The sequence below is a fragment of the Lissotriton vulgaris genome, chromosome 6 (assembly GCF_964263255.1).
Source record: "Lissotriton vulgaris chromosome 6, aLisVul1.2, whole genome shotgun sequence".
Classification (NCBI taxonomy): Eukaryota; Metazoa; Chordata; class Amphibia; order Caudata; family Salamandridae; genus Lissotriton; species Lissotriton vulgaris.
Window position 1 is genome coordinate 69,333,697 of NC_141694.1, and position 18,993 is coordinate 69,352,689.

The 18,993-nt window shown below is 45.6% G+C and overlaps 1 protein-coding gene across 1 annotated transcript in view; it reads right to left on the reverse strand.

Moving 5' to 3' along the window:
• Positions 1–18,993, reverse strand: part of LOC147706800 (calpain-1 catalytic subunit-like) — a 668,045-nt gene that overhangs the window by 483,990 nt on the left and 165,062 nt on the right. The window lies entirely within an intron of this gene.

Here is an 18,993-nt window from a genome sequence, read left to right on the forward strand (position 1 = left end):
TCTAATGCTCTTTACTAGTTAGACTGTCCTATGTCATCTGTGACATAATAGAATGCCTGGGTGACTCTCTGGCTCACAGTGTCTCTATTTACCTGTCTGTGGCAGTTGGTCATCTCAGGCTGAGCTGCTAACAAGAAGGAACTTACAATAAAGGAACCTATCTGTACAGTGGACTCTGCTACCTCCTTTACTACATTTTGGCGACGTTTTCAAGAGGATGAATCTACCTGTGCTCTAAGGAACTTACTTCAAGCAAAGGAACTAAGGGAAGGAACTAAAGGTAACACCCTGCTGACCCCACCAGTGTCCTATTACACCTGGACAGCCTGCACCCTGGGCGTTTGTTACTAATTTCACTGCTTTCGCGCCTGCAACACTCTTCCCTGAGGCCTGTGGTGGGAAGCCTCAAGTGTTGGCAGCTACTGGCGAATTTAACTTTGGCTAGTTACAGTGGATGGCAGTGTGTTTCAACTTGCAACTCTGGACAGCTTCAGTCACATCTGTGGTGAACTTTTCTAACTTTTGTCAGAGGAACTGTCTGGGCGATTTGTTACTTTGGTTAATAAGAGTCGACTATTCTCGCATGCTCTGCGCAGGTGTTTCGTCTCTGGGTCTGTATTTGACAGCGTGCTTTGCGAGGAATCACTGTCAAGACAAGAAGAGACTTTTTCCAACGAGGTAACTGTGTTGTTGTTGCCTTCTTGTGCGCATTGCCGTGGACACAGAGTTTTGCGCAGCTGTTTGGCAGTTTAGTTTTTCAACCATGCGCGAGCTGCCTTTTTTTTCAAATGTGTCTCAGCGCGCTCTTACCACAATGACGTTCCTCCGTCTCCTCTGTTCAGTTTCCATGGTACTACGATGACGTTCTTCCGTCTCCTCTGTGTGCTATTGTCTCACGTAACCTTTCACACAGACGTGCCGTGAGCCACTCAGCGCTGCATGAGGCAGCGTGCCGGCATCAGTGTTTGGCATTAGCACATAATCTTGAAGGTTGGCTGTGGTAGACGCGCATTGCGCAAACTGCCGTGTTTTTGCCAGTTTAGTGTTGGAGTTACCTTCGAGCTGACCAGCGTTTTGGTATTTTCTACAGCATTATTTGACCACTACTTGGAGCATAATTTCATTTTCGCCGTGGTGCTTAGTCCGGTCTTCCTGGTCTTTCTTGCTGATTTTCCCCATGCTCCTGTCGAAGTTCACGCGATGTTGCCTATCTAAGCAGTGGCAAGGAGGTATCTTCTGGAGCTGCGATGGCTGTGCGGACAGTGTTACCTACACTACATCGACCCGCAGGTCTTCTATTGGGACACATCAAGTTGACTTTTTGTATGTCCTGATTGGTTTATGGTCTGAGTGCTTCGATCCCGGGTGAGAGGTCGCTCACCGGAGAAAGATTTATTTATTTATTTATCTATGACAGCTAATTTACCATTGCACATTATTGAATATAGCCTTAGTTTGTGGTGGTGTGGTGTGGTGTGGTGTGTGGCAAACTTGTGTTGCTCTTATTCTTACTCTATATTCTGTGTTAGGTCATGTCCTGGTTGGATGTTGCTGGGTTGTGGGTAGTCAATTTTCATCCATATTTTTAAGGTTGGTTTCCTCAATTGTACCCTAGCTGGTCTGTGTGTGGGTAGTCAATGCTCCAATGTTTTTTTTTTTTGGGTTCTTTGAGTCTGCGTCATATGCTTGGTGGTAGTCCATGCCCCATTTGTTCACAGGAATATAGTCCTGCGGTGTACCCTACTTAGGGGAGGTTGTGTGTTTGAGTGGGTAGTCAATGCCATTTCTATTTGTTTCCTGTGGTAGTGGTCTGTGTGGGTAGTCCATGCGCCATTTTGGTTCCCAGGTATTGTCCTGTGGTGTACCCTACATAGGGGAAGTTGTCTGTGTGGGTAGTCCATGCCCCATTTTGTTTCCAGGTATTGTCCTGTGGTGTACCCTACATAGGGGAGGTTGTCTGTGTGGGTAGTCCATGCCCCATTTTGGTTCCCAGGTATTGTCCTGTGGTGTACCCTACATAGGGGAGGTTGTCTGTGTGGGTAGTCCATGCCCCATTTTGGTTCCCAGGTATTGTCCTGCGGTGTACCCTACATAGGGGAGGTTGTGTCTCTGGGTAGTCTAAGCCAATTTCTTTTAGCCTTTTGTGATACTGGTGTGTGCGTGTAGCCCATGTCCCATTTTGGTTCCCAGGTATTATCCTGTGGTGTACCCTTCACAGTGGAGTTTGTGTGTTTGTGGGTAGTCCATGCCCCGTGTAGTGGTGTTTGCGGGTAGTCCATGCCCCATTTAGCCTTATTTTTGTTCCCAGGTTTATTTTCCTGTGGTGTACCCTATTTAGGGGAGGTTGTATTTCTTCTTAATCTCAGAGTTTCTACTCTGTGCTGTTCCCTACTTTTGGTGGAGACTGTTTGTGCACTATGTTCTGGTCTAAGTCCACCTTCATGTAACTCGTGGCCAGGGTTTCTTGTTGGTAAGACTTTGTGCTGTGAGTTTATCATATCTTTTGTGTCAGCACGTCTTTATCAGGGGGGCTCTAGTCCTTTGCAAAGTCTGTTTTCCTTGCTGATTTGAGGGGTTTGCTCTCTTTTTGTCTTGAGTGAATTTTTACCCCTATGTGTCTCTAGAGTCACCGTCTATACTCATTTTTGTTCCAGGGTGTGCCCATGTGTGTGGGGAAGTTATGAGTGTGACCACTTTGCTTAGCTGCTCTGGTTTGTTAAGGGAGTGGGAAGAGGCATATGGTTTTACAATTTGGTTTTCTCTGTTCACATTTCTGCTAATGATACTTCATGCTATGAACATCTCGTTTGGTTCATTCTTGTTCTTTTCTGCTGATGTTGCATTTGAGGTATTTTGCCAATTGTGTTCTCTGATCTGTTCCTATTCCATAAGGGAAGAGGATGTGTAGTAAATGTCCTCTCTAATGCTCTTTACTAGTTAGACTGTCCTATGTCATCTGTGACATAATAGAATGCCTGGGTGACTCTCTGGCTCACAGTGTCTCTATCTACCTGTCTGTGGCAGTTGGTCATCTCAGGCTGAGCTGCTAACAGCTAGCTCCTGGTGGGGTTCTTCTTACCAACTTCTGTACTTTATGTCTTGGAAGGAACTTACAATAAAGGAACCTATCTGTACAGTGGACTCTGCTACCTCCTTTACTACAACCTGCTTCCTTCTGAACACCATCCTAATGAGTTTCACAGTGTCCACCAGGAACGAACGCAGACTGTCCAGGCAATCAGGAGTGCTCCCAGTATCAGCATTAACAAGAGGAATAATAAGAGTTTGCGCAAATTCAATCTTTTCCATGAAACTCACACATTTCACATATGTGGCATTAAGATTTACTAGCCTGTATCTGATGTGAAGATTGAATTCGTGGCAAACCTGGTGTTGAAAGGTCACACGAAATACCAGCAGGAAAGTGGTTTGAATACAATATGTCCCTTGTATTGCAGCATTTATATTCTGTTTATTACCTCTATGTCCTACGCTGAAGCACTTTGGCTGCAGAATTACTGTTCCAGCAACATATTATCTGCTTGAGCCAATGCCTCACAGTCCAAAAATATTTGAACGTTTCTACCTCTGAAATGTTAAGAACTTTGACAAAATGTGCATAACATACACATTTTAGAATTTTTTCCAACATAAATACATTTCCAGGTCTAATATTTAATCCTGTCTTTCATCAAACTCGGTGCTCATTCCGACAACAGGGAGGTTGTAGAGTTGTAGAGTACAAATCAACCCTTAGTCCTCCCTAAAGACACACATTGATGGTGTTGGCTGTTGATTCTAACCCCAGACTGTGTGGAGACTGGTGATGAAAGCAGTGTGATTCAAGGTTTTGGCTCCGCACCGGGACTGCTTTGTAACTTATTATCAGCTAAAGCTCTGCTCTCTCCCCAGTGCTTTATTTGTAAAAAAAAAAAAAACATCACTGCGCCATCGTTAGGAGGCCACTGCAACGTGCAACACCCATTCCCCTGCCAGCAGTGCAAACCTCATACCACCACAAGTACTGACCAATCGCACTCCTACAAATGTGTCCATTTATATTATTCCAGTCCCTCGTAGCTATAAGAATGGCTTTCAGCAGCAGGCATTAGTCATTTTAATTTATATTCTGTTAAGAAACAACCGTTGTTGTGCTCATCTATAACGTAAACCGACGTCACCATCTTGTGGTAGACTGTCAGAAGTGCCTGTGTTGACAATTAATTGCCGGTGCCTAGCACCGGAAACCAACTGCTCAAATTAAGCACTGTCTCTCCCTATAACTCTGGTGCACTATTTTACCTTTTGGAAGATCATATGTGTAAGGGTGTGTGTGGTAAGAGTGTCGATCATAGATGACATACTTAATATTGGAGTGTATTTGATCTCAGTTTGTGTTGCACAAGATGGTGAATCTTTTGTGTAAACTGGCTACATTCACACTAGGCATGCCCGGCTGCAGCCTGAACATACTCCTGTACAGGCCCCTTCCAGAAAACCTATTGTACCTGGTGGTAGAATGGGACTTAACCAGCCCATTCTTTTGTTCAGCCAAACCCCCTCCCCCAAGAGAAAAACCAGCATATCCCGCATTTCCTGCAGTGCTTGCGTTTCCAAAGGTAATATCAAAAGGTGGAGAACTCTCCTAGTCTCAATCCACACATCGACGGCACCTGTCTAAACCCATCTGACTTGTCTATCAGAGCCTACAAAAAAGAGACATGAACTTCTCCAAGTTCGGAGAAGTGCAAACATTTTCAAACAAAGCAGACCCTATGGAGGGCTCAGTTTTTAACCCGTTGGCCACCAGAGGGCCATAAGACAACCGACCAAGAGCAGAATCTCTAGTGGGTGGTCACTTTTCCTCCAGACTGGGCTCTGTATGGAAATCCTGTGTAAAGCCTTGGCTGCTGTGACCTGTCAAAAGACGCAGAGCTCACCTTCCTGAGCAAGGAGCGGGGTTGCACCTGCCAGGAGAAACCAATCTGAGTCCTGGAAGATCACCACAAGGTCCAACTGACTAGAGAAATCAAGTGGATATTGTCTCAATGTGCTGTAGGTGCCCAAGAGATACAAATTACCAGTGAACAAGCTGGCCAGTAGAAGAGCATCATCCAGGTCATTGAGCCGTAATGTTCCCCTTTAAACGGAAGAGCTGATGTATCTTCCCCATCACATACCTGTATGGTACCAACAAGTCCAATCGCCAGTCGTATAAGAGCCAGGAAGCAGTTTTCATTCACAAACTACAGCCACAACTTCTTTAATTATAATATTACCAGATGACATCATGCCATCTAAGAATGCTGTGCTCCAGTCATGAGTGTGTATTTAATAATCTGATGCATTATGGGAGTTGTAGCCCAAATCCAATTAGACTCCCATAGCTGAACACAATGATCTGCAAAAGGAAGCTTAGAACTGGGACTCGGTGTCCGGGAGGGCAGGGAGTCATTTCACAACTTTACTTAGGTCATCTACAATACTTCCCAACTCCCCCTCCATGGATATTGTTCCCTCTGTTAGCAAACTGGCTAGGAAAGGTAAAATATATAATGTGTCAAGGAGAGTTCTTCTCTCCCACCTCAAAGAAGAGTGGGTGTTTGTGTTCCCAATTTTACAGCCCCAAGCAATTTGATAATATATAATTACATGCTCAGGGTTCCTCTTTATGGCATGCCCCATTTACACCTCAGACTCAGAGGATTCTTTTTGGATCAGCAAAGGACTGTAAAAAATAGCTTGTCCGCTTGGTCCTCAAAGAAATGTCTCTTGTCAACTGTACCCCCACCTGAGCACAGACACACAAAGACCAAACCTTAGGATCACTCCGGAACTGGTCAGAAGCCCAAGACCAACAAATGGTTTGGTGCCAATAAACTGAGTCTTTGATATCATGACATTATAACACTATAGCAAAAACATTGATAAGGTAAGTATGGACAGTGTGGAACCTTTAACTTTTTGCACAAGGGTAAAATAAGCTGCTACAAACATAGGGCCCGATTCACAGAACTATTTTTATTTATTTATTTATTAAGCTTGAAGAGCGTGACAGCTACCCAAAAAGGGTTTCCCGGCGCTAACAAAGACAAGACTAGAGCCGCCTGACACAGAAAACCAGTAATTTATTGATTAAATAGCCAGGTTTTAATGGCTTTACGGAAATGACCATAGCAGTTCTCAGAACGGATTTTAATAGGGAGAGAGTTCCAGAGTCTGGGACCTAGAAAGGAAAAGGACTTGCCGCCCATTCTTGAGAGTCTGTATTTAGGCATGCAGAAAAGACCTTGTGAAGAAGAGCGGAGAGGGCGTGCAGGAGAGTAGGTTTTTACAAGAGTTTGCAAATAGCTGTTTGCACTTCCAGTCTTAATTTTGTGCATATAACTTAAAGCTTTAAATTTTACCCTGCTCTCCACTCTAAGCCAGTAGAGATCTCGGAGGCGCCCTGAGATGTGATCGGTTTTCTTGCAGCCGCAGAGTAAACATGCAGCAGCATTTTGAACCAGTTGGAGGCGCCTCATGACTACCTTGGTGGCCCCCAGGTAGATTATGTTTCCATAGTCCAACCGAGAGGCCACCAAGGCGTTAATTACGAACCTCTGGGTGTCCTTAGGCAGCATCCAAAAAAATGTCTTTAACTAGCGCAGAATTGTGAAACAAATGGCAGCCACCTTGTTTACCTGAGCTTGCATTGTCAGCCCATTATCTATAGTCACTCCCAGGTTGCGCACGTGCTCGGATGGAGATGGAAGGGGGCCCATTTCAGATGGCCAGTGTTTGGAGCTCCAAAGGTCATGCTTTTGCCCGAGGACCACAACCTCAGTCTTCCCTCCATTCAGTTTAAGTAGGTTAAGGTTCATCCAAGTGGATATTTCCCTAAGTCCTGACTGAAGGAGGGAGAAAGAGGCCTGGTCAGATTGAGATAGGGAAAAGACGATTTGAGAATCGTCAGCGTAGGTGAACAGAGTAAGCCACGCACGGTCCGCGATGTAAGCAAAGGGAGTGACATATAGATTAAAAAGGAGAGGGCAGAGAATCGAGCCCTGAGGTACTCCATAAGGTGAAGAGTAGGTTTTGGAGGTCGAAGAATGTGAGAAAATCTGAAAGGTCCGGTTGGTCAAGAAAGATGTCAGCCATTTTAGGCCTTTGCCACCAATGCCCATAGCAGCAAGGGATCTGAGGAGAATGTTATGAGAAATAGTGTCGAAAGCCGCACTAAGATCGAGTAGGATCAGTACAGCTGTGTCCCCTCTATCTAACATAAGACGAAGATTCTCAGTAACGCCCAAAAGCGCAGTCTCAGTCGAAAAGTCTGGGCGAAAACCAGACTGGGAAAAGTTCAAAAGATTGTTGGTGGCGATGAACTGGGCTAAGTGATGATGAATATGCCTTTCCAAGACTTTGGAAAAGGCAGGCAGCAGTGAAATAGGGTGAAAATTTGAGAGGACTTTAGTATCGGCATCGGGCTTCTTCAGCAGGGGAGTCACCATAGCATGGTTCCAGCAAGCTGGGACTGTGGCGTTGTTTATAGAGAGGTTGAGTGTTGTATAGATCATGGAGAGCTGCGGTGTATCTAATAGTCGAAGAATAGGAATGGGGAGAGAATCAGTGGGTGAGCCTGATTTTACTTTGCACAAAATCTCCATGAGAGTAACAGGATTGAGTTCTGGCCATGAGAGTAGAGGGGCGTAAGAATGGAAAAATGACTCATGTCACTAAGACTAGTGACCAGCGTAGGAGAAGTGCTGCCACAATTTTGATCAAGTATGTCCTGATAAATCTTTTCAATTTTCGTGGCAAAGAACCGTGCAAGTTCATCACACTGTTTGCTATTAAGAGGCGGAGGTTTAGCTACGGTGCGAGAACCAATGGCCAATAGGAATGGAGATTTGATTTGAACAGGAGAACAGCATCTTTCATGAACTTATACCGTGCTACCTCATACATGAACCTATACCGTGCTACCTCATATTTGTTATATATACATGTTTTGTTATTATTTAATCATAGCATATTTACTTAGGCTAACGTCACATGTGCTACGTATATATATGTCATCTACCTCACTGCGGTTGCTTGCTAACTGCTTATACATATGTTAACCTTGTTTCCTTTTTCTTATTTCATGTTAAGCGCTCTGATACCCACGGGTCTTGTTCGCGCTATACAAAACTCTATAATAAATAAATAAATAAATAAATAAACCAGCAAGATCCTTGACTAGACCAAAGAGCACTTTTGATTTGTTTATTGCTTTAGTAATAGTTTTAGCGACGTAGTTGGCCCTAGTCTGCGTGCACGTTCTATGATAACGCTTCAGTTCTTTTTTATAGGCGAGGCCTGCCGTAGGTGAATAGTCCTTTCTCCAGATCCGTTCTAGTTTTTTGCAGTTGGATTTATCAAATTTCAATAGTTCACTGAACCACGGAGCGGGCGTTTTATGGGTGGCCGTTTCTTATGAGACGAAGGAAGGCAGATGTTGATGGCTTCAGAGAGCCACAAATTAGTTGTAGAGGCCGCTGCTTCCATATCCTCCAACTTGTACATGTCAGTGGGGAGATGTAAGTCTCAAATCTTTTTAAAAGAAGTGATATCAAGCTTTTTCCAGTCCTTTTTGATGGTAGTCGCAGAGGCTCTAGGATGGAACACAGTGCCCGTGGCTGTAAGGGTGAATCTAATGAGAATATGGACCAATGGACAGGTAATGCAGGGAGACACTGTACATGGGGAAGGTTGGAAAAAATGGGGTCAAGTAAATGACCACATTTATGTGTGGGGCCACAATTATGTGATATAATATTCATGGCCGCGAGGTCAGCGATTAGATTTTTCCCAGCACTATTATTCAAGTCTTCCATGTGTATATTTAGGTCACCAAGAATCAGGAAATTACTGGAGTTCAAAAGTATGGTGGCTATGTAATCTGAGAAATTTGATGACCAAGTATTTGCGGGCCGGGAGGGCGGGAAACCAAAAGTCCCATAAGGGTATACTTTGGATGGAGAGGAAGTTTGAAATGAGCTGCCTCGCAATCGCTTAAGGTAATAGCGTCAAGCAGACACTGAAAATTGTTCTTAAAAATGATCGCAATGCCTCCTCCAGTTCTGTTAGGCCTATCGCACCTAACAATGGCATAGCAGGAGGGCAAAGCTTCAGCAATGTCCGGGACAGAGCTGTCATGAAGCCATGTTTCAGTGAGAAACAAGGTGTCAGGTCGCTCTTCAACCAGAAGATCGAAGATCTCACGTTTGTGCTTGGCTAAGGAACGGCAATTAAGACTGAGAAACGTAAAAGTAGTCTTTGAGGAAGGCAAGGTGCGCGGTATACAGCATTGACATGGCTGAGGAGTCTCCACAAAGAATGTACAGTGCAGGCAGGACCTAGGGACTTCATCTTTCATATCGAGAATGATGCAGCCCTGTTTCATAGAGGATCTGAGAGCGAGCAATCGATCTGCAGAATATGTAACCCGCATCATAAGATTTTGACCAGGGGGTATGGCCCCTGGGCCCGTTTGGGCGCGGACGGGTGCAGATGGGCTCGCGGTCGGATGATGAGTGTCATTTATACAGGATGAAGGCAGGAGGTTCCAATCAACTAGTCCGCACCCAAAAAGTACCACTAATATGGAGGCTTACACCTAGTGCATCCCGCGGCAGCGCCTATTCGGCTGCAAGGGACCAGGGTACTAAAGCGGTAAGAAGGCGGAGTGCAAATAGCAGTATTAAAAAGCGATAGGTAGGCGGAGTGCAAAATACAGTATTAAAAAAAAAATTAAGAACAGGTAAGATAATCTGTGTCTATCTTTCCCGGCTTCCGCCTCAGGAAAGTGCTATGTGCTCAATGTCAAATCAGCGCATGGGAAAGAAAGCGCGATTTAAATGGTAGCGAGGGCGGGAGGTTCCAATCAACTAGTCCGCACCAAGAAAGTACCACTAATATGGCGGCTTACCCCCAGTGCATCCCACGGCAATGCCTATTCGGCTGCCAGGGACCAGGGTACTAAAGCGCTCAGCATGCTGCCCTTGACAATGACAGAAGACTTCCACAAAAAGCTTGACAAACTGATAAACTGGTTCATATCGAAGGACAAGAAACCCAGAATCAGCCTACAAAACTGAGGCTCAACAAAGAACTCGGGGGACTGAACATTATGAACTTTAAAAACTTCCAGTCCGCCTGCCTAGCTAAACAAGGAATGTTCTGTATCACCAACGCGCAGGACAACAAACCGGAATGGCTAACACTTGAAAGGAACATCCTAGGGGGGATGAACCCAATAGGAATGCTCACAGCAAACAAACACTCCGCCAGACATGACCCCATCATCAAGCACACCAAAACAGCCCTGCTACGAGTAGACAAACAAATGGGACAACGGATCAGAGGAACCAGCTGGGAATCAATCTGGTTTCATACAAGAGTCCAATACTAAGGGAAGGTGATGCGCAACGAGGTCTGGACCAAAAAAGGAATCACCACCCCCAATCACATTCCAAAACCTCCAAGAGTCGCACAACCTACCGGACATAGAATTGTACACGTTCCTCAAAATAAGAACAGCCATCACCAAGGCGAACCGAAACAAAGGAACGCCCACCATCATACAGTACATGAGCAACCTCAACAAGGCTGGACACCAGACAGCGCAGATCTACAAACTCCTGAGCCCCAAAATATCTACACTGAATGCAAAAACAACAAACTCCTGGGAGACACTATACACAAGACATCTCAGTGAGGAAGAAAAGGGTAGGCTATGGAAGTCAGCCACAACAAATAAAGTCACGCCACAACTCGTACAGACAAAATACTGGCTCCTACACAGAGCCTTCTGGACTCCTGCCAAACTTTAAAAAGCCGGCGTAAGAGACAGTGACACATGCTGGAACTGCCAAAGGGAAAGGGGCAGCCTAGAACACCTCATTTTCGAATGCCCCAAGGTCAGAACATACTGGACAAGAGTGAGCAACCTGATCAACACTGTCGTAGGGAGGAACATACAACCAGGCTTTGTAGGGCTAGCCACCGCATTCATGGCACCAAACTTAGAAAGCAAGGAGGAGAGAGACCTAGTAGACATCCTACTTACAGCAGCATTTAAAACCATACTAGCGAATTGGAAAGACACAGCCAAAGCAACATTCAAGAGCTGGATGAACTGGGTCACCTTCCTCATAGGAGCAGATAACTTCACAGGGAATTTCTCTCCCAGCCACAACACTAAGAATGAGATGTGGGTGGCCCTAGATGCACACCTGGAGGGAGTCACACAAACCCCCGTAAAACTGCAATGCACAACCCACCAACTCAGCCAAGACTAAAAGAGCCCCCCCCCCCCCCTGCTCTTTTTCTTTCACCTTCTCCAGGGGGAAATCAGCCGTTCAACTATGTATACTCTGGGCAAACATGTAACCAGTGAAATACCAAAAACTCCCCGCTGTAAACTCCCCCCCCCCCCTGCATTACTACTGTACTGTATTGGAAGATCTTCTAAATAAAAACTTTTTTAAATAAAAAAAAAAAAGCGATAGGTAGGCGGAATGCAAAAGACAGTATTAAAAACAAATTTAAAAACAGGTAAGATAATCTGTGTCTATCTTTTCCGGCTTCCGCCTCAGGAAAGTGCTATGTGCTCAAAGTCAAAAACTAACTTAATACAAAATCCTAAACTTACTACCATTTTGGTATTCACAGAAGGCACATACTCTTCTCGGTATTCACAGAAGTTAGGAGTCCTGACTTTACTACTCCTAAACTGAGAAAAATCCTAACTTTAAGACTTTCGGTTTTCACAGAAGGCATTTAGGAGTCCTAAAGTTAGGACTCCTGACTTCTGTGAATACCGAAATGAGTAAGTGCCTTCTGTGAATACCAAAATGGTAGTATTTTAGGATTTTGTCTTAAGTTAATTCTGTGAATCGGGCCCATAGTTCCTGCCTATGCTAAGCATGCATTAAAATTGTGCTTGTCAATGACGTGTAAAGTCTTGTTTGATGTCTGGCCTGCAAGGATTTCCGATAAACCAAGCAGCAAAAGTTCATGTTCCTATATGATGGTCATGTGTGCAGTGCTGAGTACTGGTGGGTTCCACCGGCACTCTTTTTTTTAGGGCGCAGATATTTTATTTTTCATCATCCGACTTTAACTCAGAACTAGAGAGAGAAGCACTGAAGAAGATAAAAGAAGGAGGAAGATAAAAACAGTTACAAGGAAAGGAAGCAGGGATGAAAAAGAATCTACAAGAGGGAGACAGAAGGGCACGGAGAGTGGGTTGGTATTCAGCAACTTAGACATTTGGCAGCAGTGCCGATGGAGTTCTGAGAAAAATGTTTGGACCCACTCATTCTTTTACAAATTAAGCACTGGCTAACTTGTCATGACTCCAGAGTCATGTGTCTGTAATTCCATTGTTTTGGTTTCATCACGTGATCTCTATTGGAGTACTGTATACATAAACCTATAAGTGTATGTCTTGTCTCTTGTCTCTGCTTGTGTCCTTATGAATATTTGTGGTGCCAAGGAATCCCTTTGGTACCCATCTTTGAGATTCACAGATATGTTTTTCTCTTGTTGACACCTTTGAGTTGGTGTGTGGGCAGAATTTCTTTAAAGTTGAAACAACTAGCCTGGAAGTGCCTATGCTTGGCCAGAACCTGAGAGCTTGGTTGGTAGGCACGAGGAGATTAAATGATTTGCCCAAAATCACAGGATGTGGAGTCGACCCGAGGCTCACACCTTGGTTTCCCAGCTCCAAAGGCAGCAGTATAGCCGAGAGACCACATCCTCTCCCCATATGTCCTCACATGTGCTATAATGCACCCTGCCTTAGGGCTCCAAGGCTTGCTGGAGGGGGTGACTCCACCCAACTCTCCCAGGCGCTGAAGTCAGGGACAAAAATCTCTTCTGTAGGGAATTTGGGTGGAGGACGGCTTGGGGTTCGACTCACCAATCAGGTCACACAGAGCAAGCGCGCTTTGCAATTTTATGAAGTATAAAGCCTTATTGTGTTTATTCACGTATAGATTTAGGTACAATCTTGAAAATACTTGTATGGGCAGGTAACAATTGGCTAAACCCGTTTGGGTAAGTAAAGGGATAATTCCAGGACATGGAGAGTCAGAAGTGTGTGCAGTCTACAGTACAAAGCATGAAGCTCTATAAAGAGTGGGAAGAAGGCACAAATTAGAGGCACAACAGCGCTTACAACCCCAGCACAGTTCTAAAGGGATGAATGTGTGAATCAAAGAGGAAAGCCAACGGAGCACCTTGAGTCGCAAAAATCTGTGAGTGGTCAATTTCGATAACAAGGGAGTTGACGGACATACGTTCCAGCCACCCTACACGAGCAAATTCAGAGCTGTTAGACCTGAAAGCAAGTTTTTGCTACTTTATCTCTAGTGCACAACTACAGCACATACAACTTGATGTTATCCACTTTTCTCAGAGTGCTCTTTAAATGTTTTGATTTCAGTTGATAAAAGTTGCCCATAGACACCATGAACTATTAACCAAAGCCCCATCTCCTGTCACGTTGAGACAGATGCTAGCCAACCTGCTTTAAATACCTCTGGAAATTCTTCCTTACCTCTCTCAGGCTTCTCCATTTGTGCAGTTGCCATTTAAAAAAAACCTTATCCTCTTCTCTACAGCTGATTCCATTTGTATAGACCTGGGTCTCCTCACAGATCAACATGTTTCTGTTCAACCCTACTTCTTCAGGAGATATATTTTGTGTACATTGAACGGTACTGTGTATTGTGCCAGTGATGTTGCATTCCTGAATGTGCCAAAAACAACGACAATTATGTATTAGCTATATTTTGGCAAAGCCAAGAATGTACTAATGTTGGCTGTGAAAATACAATGTTGCAATCTACCTCTGATATACTTGCTCAAGTGCGTCCATCTTTGTGGTCAGAACCTAATCATGATGTTGATTGTATTTCAACTGCCGAACCAATAAAAACCAAGATAACTCCAATGAAGAAGCTCCCTTGCATCCTCCAGTGCCCATTTGAATCCTGAGATGAAAGCTTATCACTCCGATAAAAGGCGGGATGCTAATGTCCATCGTGAGTGTGTGTAAGACCTCCATTGTCCAAACAAAACGCCTGGACAAGATATTTACCGGTTTTTCATAAACCTATGTGCCATTAATACTGTTGTAAACCCTACATTGCATGTTGTTTCTACCCTCCTACCACACTGTCCTGTAACCAAGCAACTGCTAATTGGTTGACAGTGGTTCTGTTTTGTTTTCGATCCTTAGCCATCCACACAGCCAAGATCTTTGTTTTCTCATTCTCAGTGGGGAGCTAACATGGCCTTGCTTGCCCCAGGGGTTTACTAAGTAACATTGCATCTTCTCCCAATCTCTCAAGAAATACATGGACGCCCTCGTCTTCCCCAGAGCCACTGTATCTCAGGTACACACTTTCTAGGAATGTTGGGTTCCTGGCCCATTGCATTAGTCTAAGGAGGCAGAGCAACCCTTTGTAATTATTATCCTCTGACCCTGCTCTGGAACTGGATGATTATAACCAGCCATTCAAACTATACTGTCATGCAAAGAATGGTTTTGCTTCAGGGCTATTTGTGAAGAATCACAGAGACCAAAATAAACCCATTGCCTACTAGTCACCTGCCCTTGATCAGTTGCACCAGAACTTCCACCATGCGTGCAAGCTTTGGTGGCAGATGTCCACCTTCCAGAAGCTTATAAGACTAAAGTCCTCTGCGCCATCTGTACTGTCGCCATGCCACATGTGGTATTTGGCTTGTTGCTAACTAATAACATTTAACACAAGTTCATAGCAATTCCTCTTTTCACTTTTTAGTGACTAACTGGACTTTCTTGTTGGATTTGTAAGCTTTTTACCAGTGATGTCTAAGGGGGCGAGTAGTAGGAAGTGATGCCTCTCATCAAGCTGGCCGCAAAAGTGACAGCTCTGGCAGGAAACCCTGGCCTTAAATTTGACAGGTCTAGTCTGGAAATTTGACAGGTCTAGTCTTAAACTTCTGTCTGGAAATTTGACAGCTCTGGCAGGAAACCCTGGCCTTAAATTTGACAGGGCCTGGGCGCAGACTGTTGGTCTTAAACAGGCCTGGTTTTTAAAAGGGGTGACATGTTGGGATATTCCCAAGAAGTAACAGGTATGGCTGCAAAACATGAGGTAATTGTGTATATGTTTAAAAGTGCATAGGAAAGTGTGTGGCTGTAGGCTGGAAATGTCTGTGCATGTTTAAAACTGGGGAGGGGGGGGTTACAGACAGCTGCAGGCTGAACAGCTGCGGGGCAGTCCTGAGTCCCCAGCCCAGGGTGTGGGAGGTGTTTTTTATGTTTGAAAACAAAGGGGAGCTTTAAATGTAGTTGGTGGGAAACCCATAGTATGTTTTAAAAAGCACAAACCATGTTCACTTTTCCCAGGAAGTCTTGGCCCTGTTATAATATAATAAACCACAGCAACCCCTGAACTTTGAGATGTTTAAAAAGACAGATGTCGTGTAGAGGCAAAGATTCCCATGAGAACCTGAAACAGGGTGCCAGCTGTTAGGATGTAGTTCACACACTCCCAAAGCCCCTGGTCCCAAACTTGACAGGTCTGGCAGGAAAGATGACAGCCTAGTCCCAAACTTGACATGTCTAGCAGGAAAGATGACAGGCTAGTCCCAAACTTGACATGCCTGCCAGTGATGGGTTGAGTGCTGGGACAAGAGCCGGTTCCCGGGGGTCCCTACTTCCCAGGAGAAGGACCAAACAGCTTTAACATATGAGGCCCATTATAAAAGCGTCCAGAAGATTTAGATATGTTTGCGATGGCCACCCCCAGCACCGGTGATAACCCTACTGTTCCCAAGATAGGCCATGAGTTTAACTAACAGATGCATACAGCATAAACTGTACAAGGATAGAAAAAAAGTTCCCATCCAAAGACCCCATGACATTGTTCTAAACCCCCTCAAGTCATAAAGGGTGTGGGGGCTTCTAATTAGCATGCTTGGACAGGTATAAAAAGGCCCCTTAAGGAACACAGCCAAACACCCATTCAAAAAACCTCTGGGAGCGACTGGCGTGGATTGCTTTTGCTGCACCTGTGGGTTCCTTCACCAACAACCCATTCAAAAAACGTTGGGAGTGACTGGACTGGATTGCTTTGCTGCACCTTGTGGATTCCTGCACCAGCACCTATTCAAAACCCTTGGGGAGCGACTTGCGTGGATTGTTTCTGCTGCACAGAGCCAACCTTGGAACTTAAGGCAAGAATGGACCTGAGCAACTTATCCCAGATTGAAGCCGCCTGCGACAGTTTAAGGAAGGTAAATAATGGATGGCGCAATGATGCATCATTATGTGGTATTTAAAGTATACAAATCTGAAAATGCTAAATAGTACTATGTAGGCTTGTTTGTAAACTGTTAAGCTTTAAGGCGATGTGTTGTGTTTAATGTAAATAATGGTGACAATTAAGTTTTTTAAAAAGACTTGAATTGTAATGTATATGTGTTTAAAGTGAATAAGGGTTTTGTTGAAGGATTGAGTTTAAAGCTATGTGTGTATGTATTTAATGTTAATAGAGGCGTTGTTGTTGGGCTGGCGCAGAGTTTGCAGGGTTTGTATTTAAGTGGCATAATGTTGTAGGCCTTAGGAGGGTACATGCAGAGGGGGAAACGTGTATTTTGCAGAGCATAGAAACTATTTTACCAGGATGTTGAACATTTAATGCTAATAAATGTTAAAGGCTTTGAGGCGTTGGTATTGCAAGCTTAACAGAGGGTCTTTAAAATAATATACCTTGCATACAATTTCAACATAAATAATGCATTATTGTACTCACCAAACCGTTGTTTTGAGGGTCAGAAGTATGGGTCTGGATCCTTAAAAGAGAGACTGCATGGGGGTCACTCAGTATGTGTGGCGCTGAGGGGGGTCTGGGGGTGGGCTCCATGTTCCTGGGGTTTTGGAGTATGAGGCCCTTTTAAAATATGCCCCGAGCCCGCTTCTCCATGGCGCTGCTCGTGGTGACGGTGCTGTGTTCCTGGTGCCCTCGTGGCTCCTGGGGCCCCTGTGCTGCTTCTTTTTTTAATAATCAAATACCCCCGAGTCCGCTTCTCCATGGCGCTGCTCGGGGGTGCTGTGGCGTTGGCTGTGTGTCCCGGGGCTCCAGGGTCCTTCTTTCCCGCTTTTTTTTTATAATTAAATGCCCCCGAGCCCGCTTCTCCATGGCGCTGCTCAGGGGTGCTGTGGCGTTGGCTGTGAGTCCCTGGGGCTCCAGGGTACTTGTTTCCCGCTTTAAAAAAAACAAATCGCCCGAGCCCGCTTGTGTCTGGCGCTGCTCGGGGCGTTAGGGCTCTGGTGTCCGTGGGTCCCAAGGGTTCCATGCCCGAGTGCCGAGTTTGCCCCAGCTTTTGAAAACAAAAATGCCCCCGAGCCCGCTTGTGTCTGGCACTGCTCGGGGGTGTTAGCGCTCTGGGGGTGGGCTCCGGGTGTCCCTGGGGACTCCGAAGCCCGTGTGCATAGTTGCGCCTTTTTTTCTTTTAAAAAAAAATGCCCCCCGAGCCCACTTCTCCAGGGCGCTGCTCGGGGTGAGGGTGCTGGCTGCGTGTCCTGGGGCTCCATGCCCGGTGTGCAGAGGTCTTTTTTTTTGTTGATAAAAATGCCCCCAAACCCGCTTGTGTCTGGCGCTGCTCAGGAGGCTCTGGGGTGGAGGACTCCGCGGGTCCCAGGGGCGCTGTGCCCCGTGTGCAGCGTATTTTCTTTTCTTTTTTTAAATTACCCCAAACCCACTTCAGCAAGGTGCTGCCCTGGGGCTGCGGTGGTGTCTGGGGTGGTCTCAGGGTCGTGCTTTGCTGCCGTAGGGTCCTAGGGCATTTTCCCACGTGGATCCATGGAGCAGCGGCAGCATGGTGGCTGGGAGGTTTCTGCGGGACTGCTGTGTAAGGGCCCCCCCCCCTCCAGTGCTGTCAGCAGCTCGTTACTGAAAAGGGGCGGGCCTTGCACACCAGTCCCAGTGTGTTTTTTTTTTCTATTCAGAAAAGGGGGTGGTGATGAACAGAGTGTCTGAATTAAGCAGACCACTCTTACCCAGTCCAAAGATCAGGGCTTGATCCATCACCGTTATTTATCTCACTGCACCATCCCAGCTCAGAACCTGGCTATATGCAAATCAGTCTGTCCCTGGCCCAGTGCATCATGGGAACAGGGCAGACTAAACTACCAAGCCAATTATTCACCAGAAAGGAAACAAGCTACCGGGGACTGGTTTCTGGCATTTCATCCGTCTTCGGCCCGACTTGCTTGAATCCTGATGGTGCAGTGGGAAAGGGACTCATGTCTGAGAATACCCTGCCACACCTATAGTGGCCAAAAACGATTCAGAAAAGGGGGTGGTGATGAACAGAGTGTCTGAATTAAGCAGACCACTCTTACCTAGTCCAACGATCAGGGCTTGATCCATCACCGTTATTTATCTCACTGCACCATCCCAGCTCAGAACCTGGCTATATGCAAATCAGTCTGTCCCTGGCCCAGTGCATCATGGGAACAGGGCAGACTAAACTACCAAGCCAATTATTCACCAGAAAGGAAACAAGCTACCGGGGACCGGTTTCTGGCATTTCAGCCGTCTTCGGCCCGGCTTGCTTGAATCCTGATGGTGCAGTGAGAAAGGGACTCATGTCTGAGTATACCCTGCCACACCTATAGGGGCCAAAAACGATTCAGAAAAGGGGGTGGTGATGAACATAGTGTCTGAATTAAGCAGACCACTCTTACCCAGTCCAAAGATCAGGGCTTGATCCATCACCGTTATTTATCTCACTGCACCATCCCAGCTCAGAACCTGGCTATATGCAAATCAGTCTGTCCCTGGCCCAGTGCATCATGGGAACAGGGCAGACTAAACTACCAAGCCAATTCTTCACCAGAAAGGAGACAAGCTACCGGGGACCGGTTTTTGGTATTTCAGCCGTCTTCGGCCCGGCTTGCTT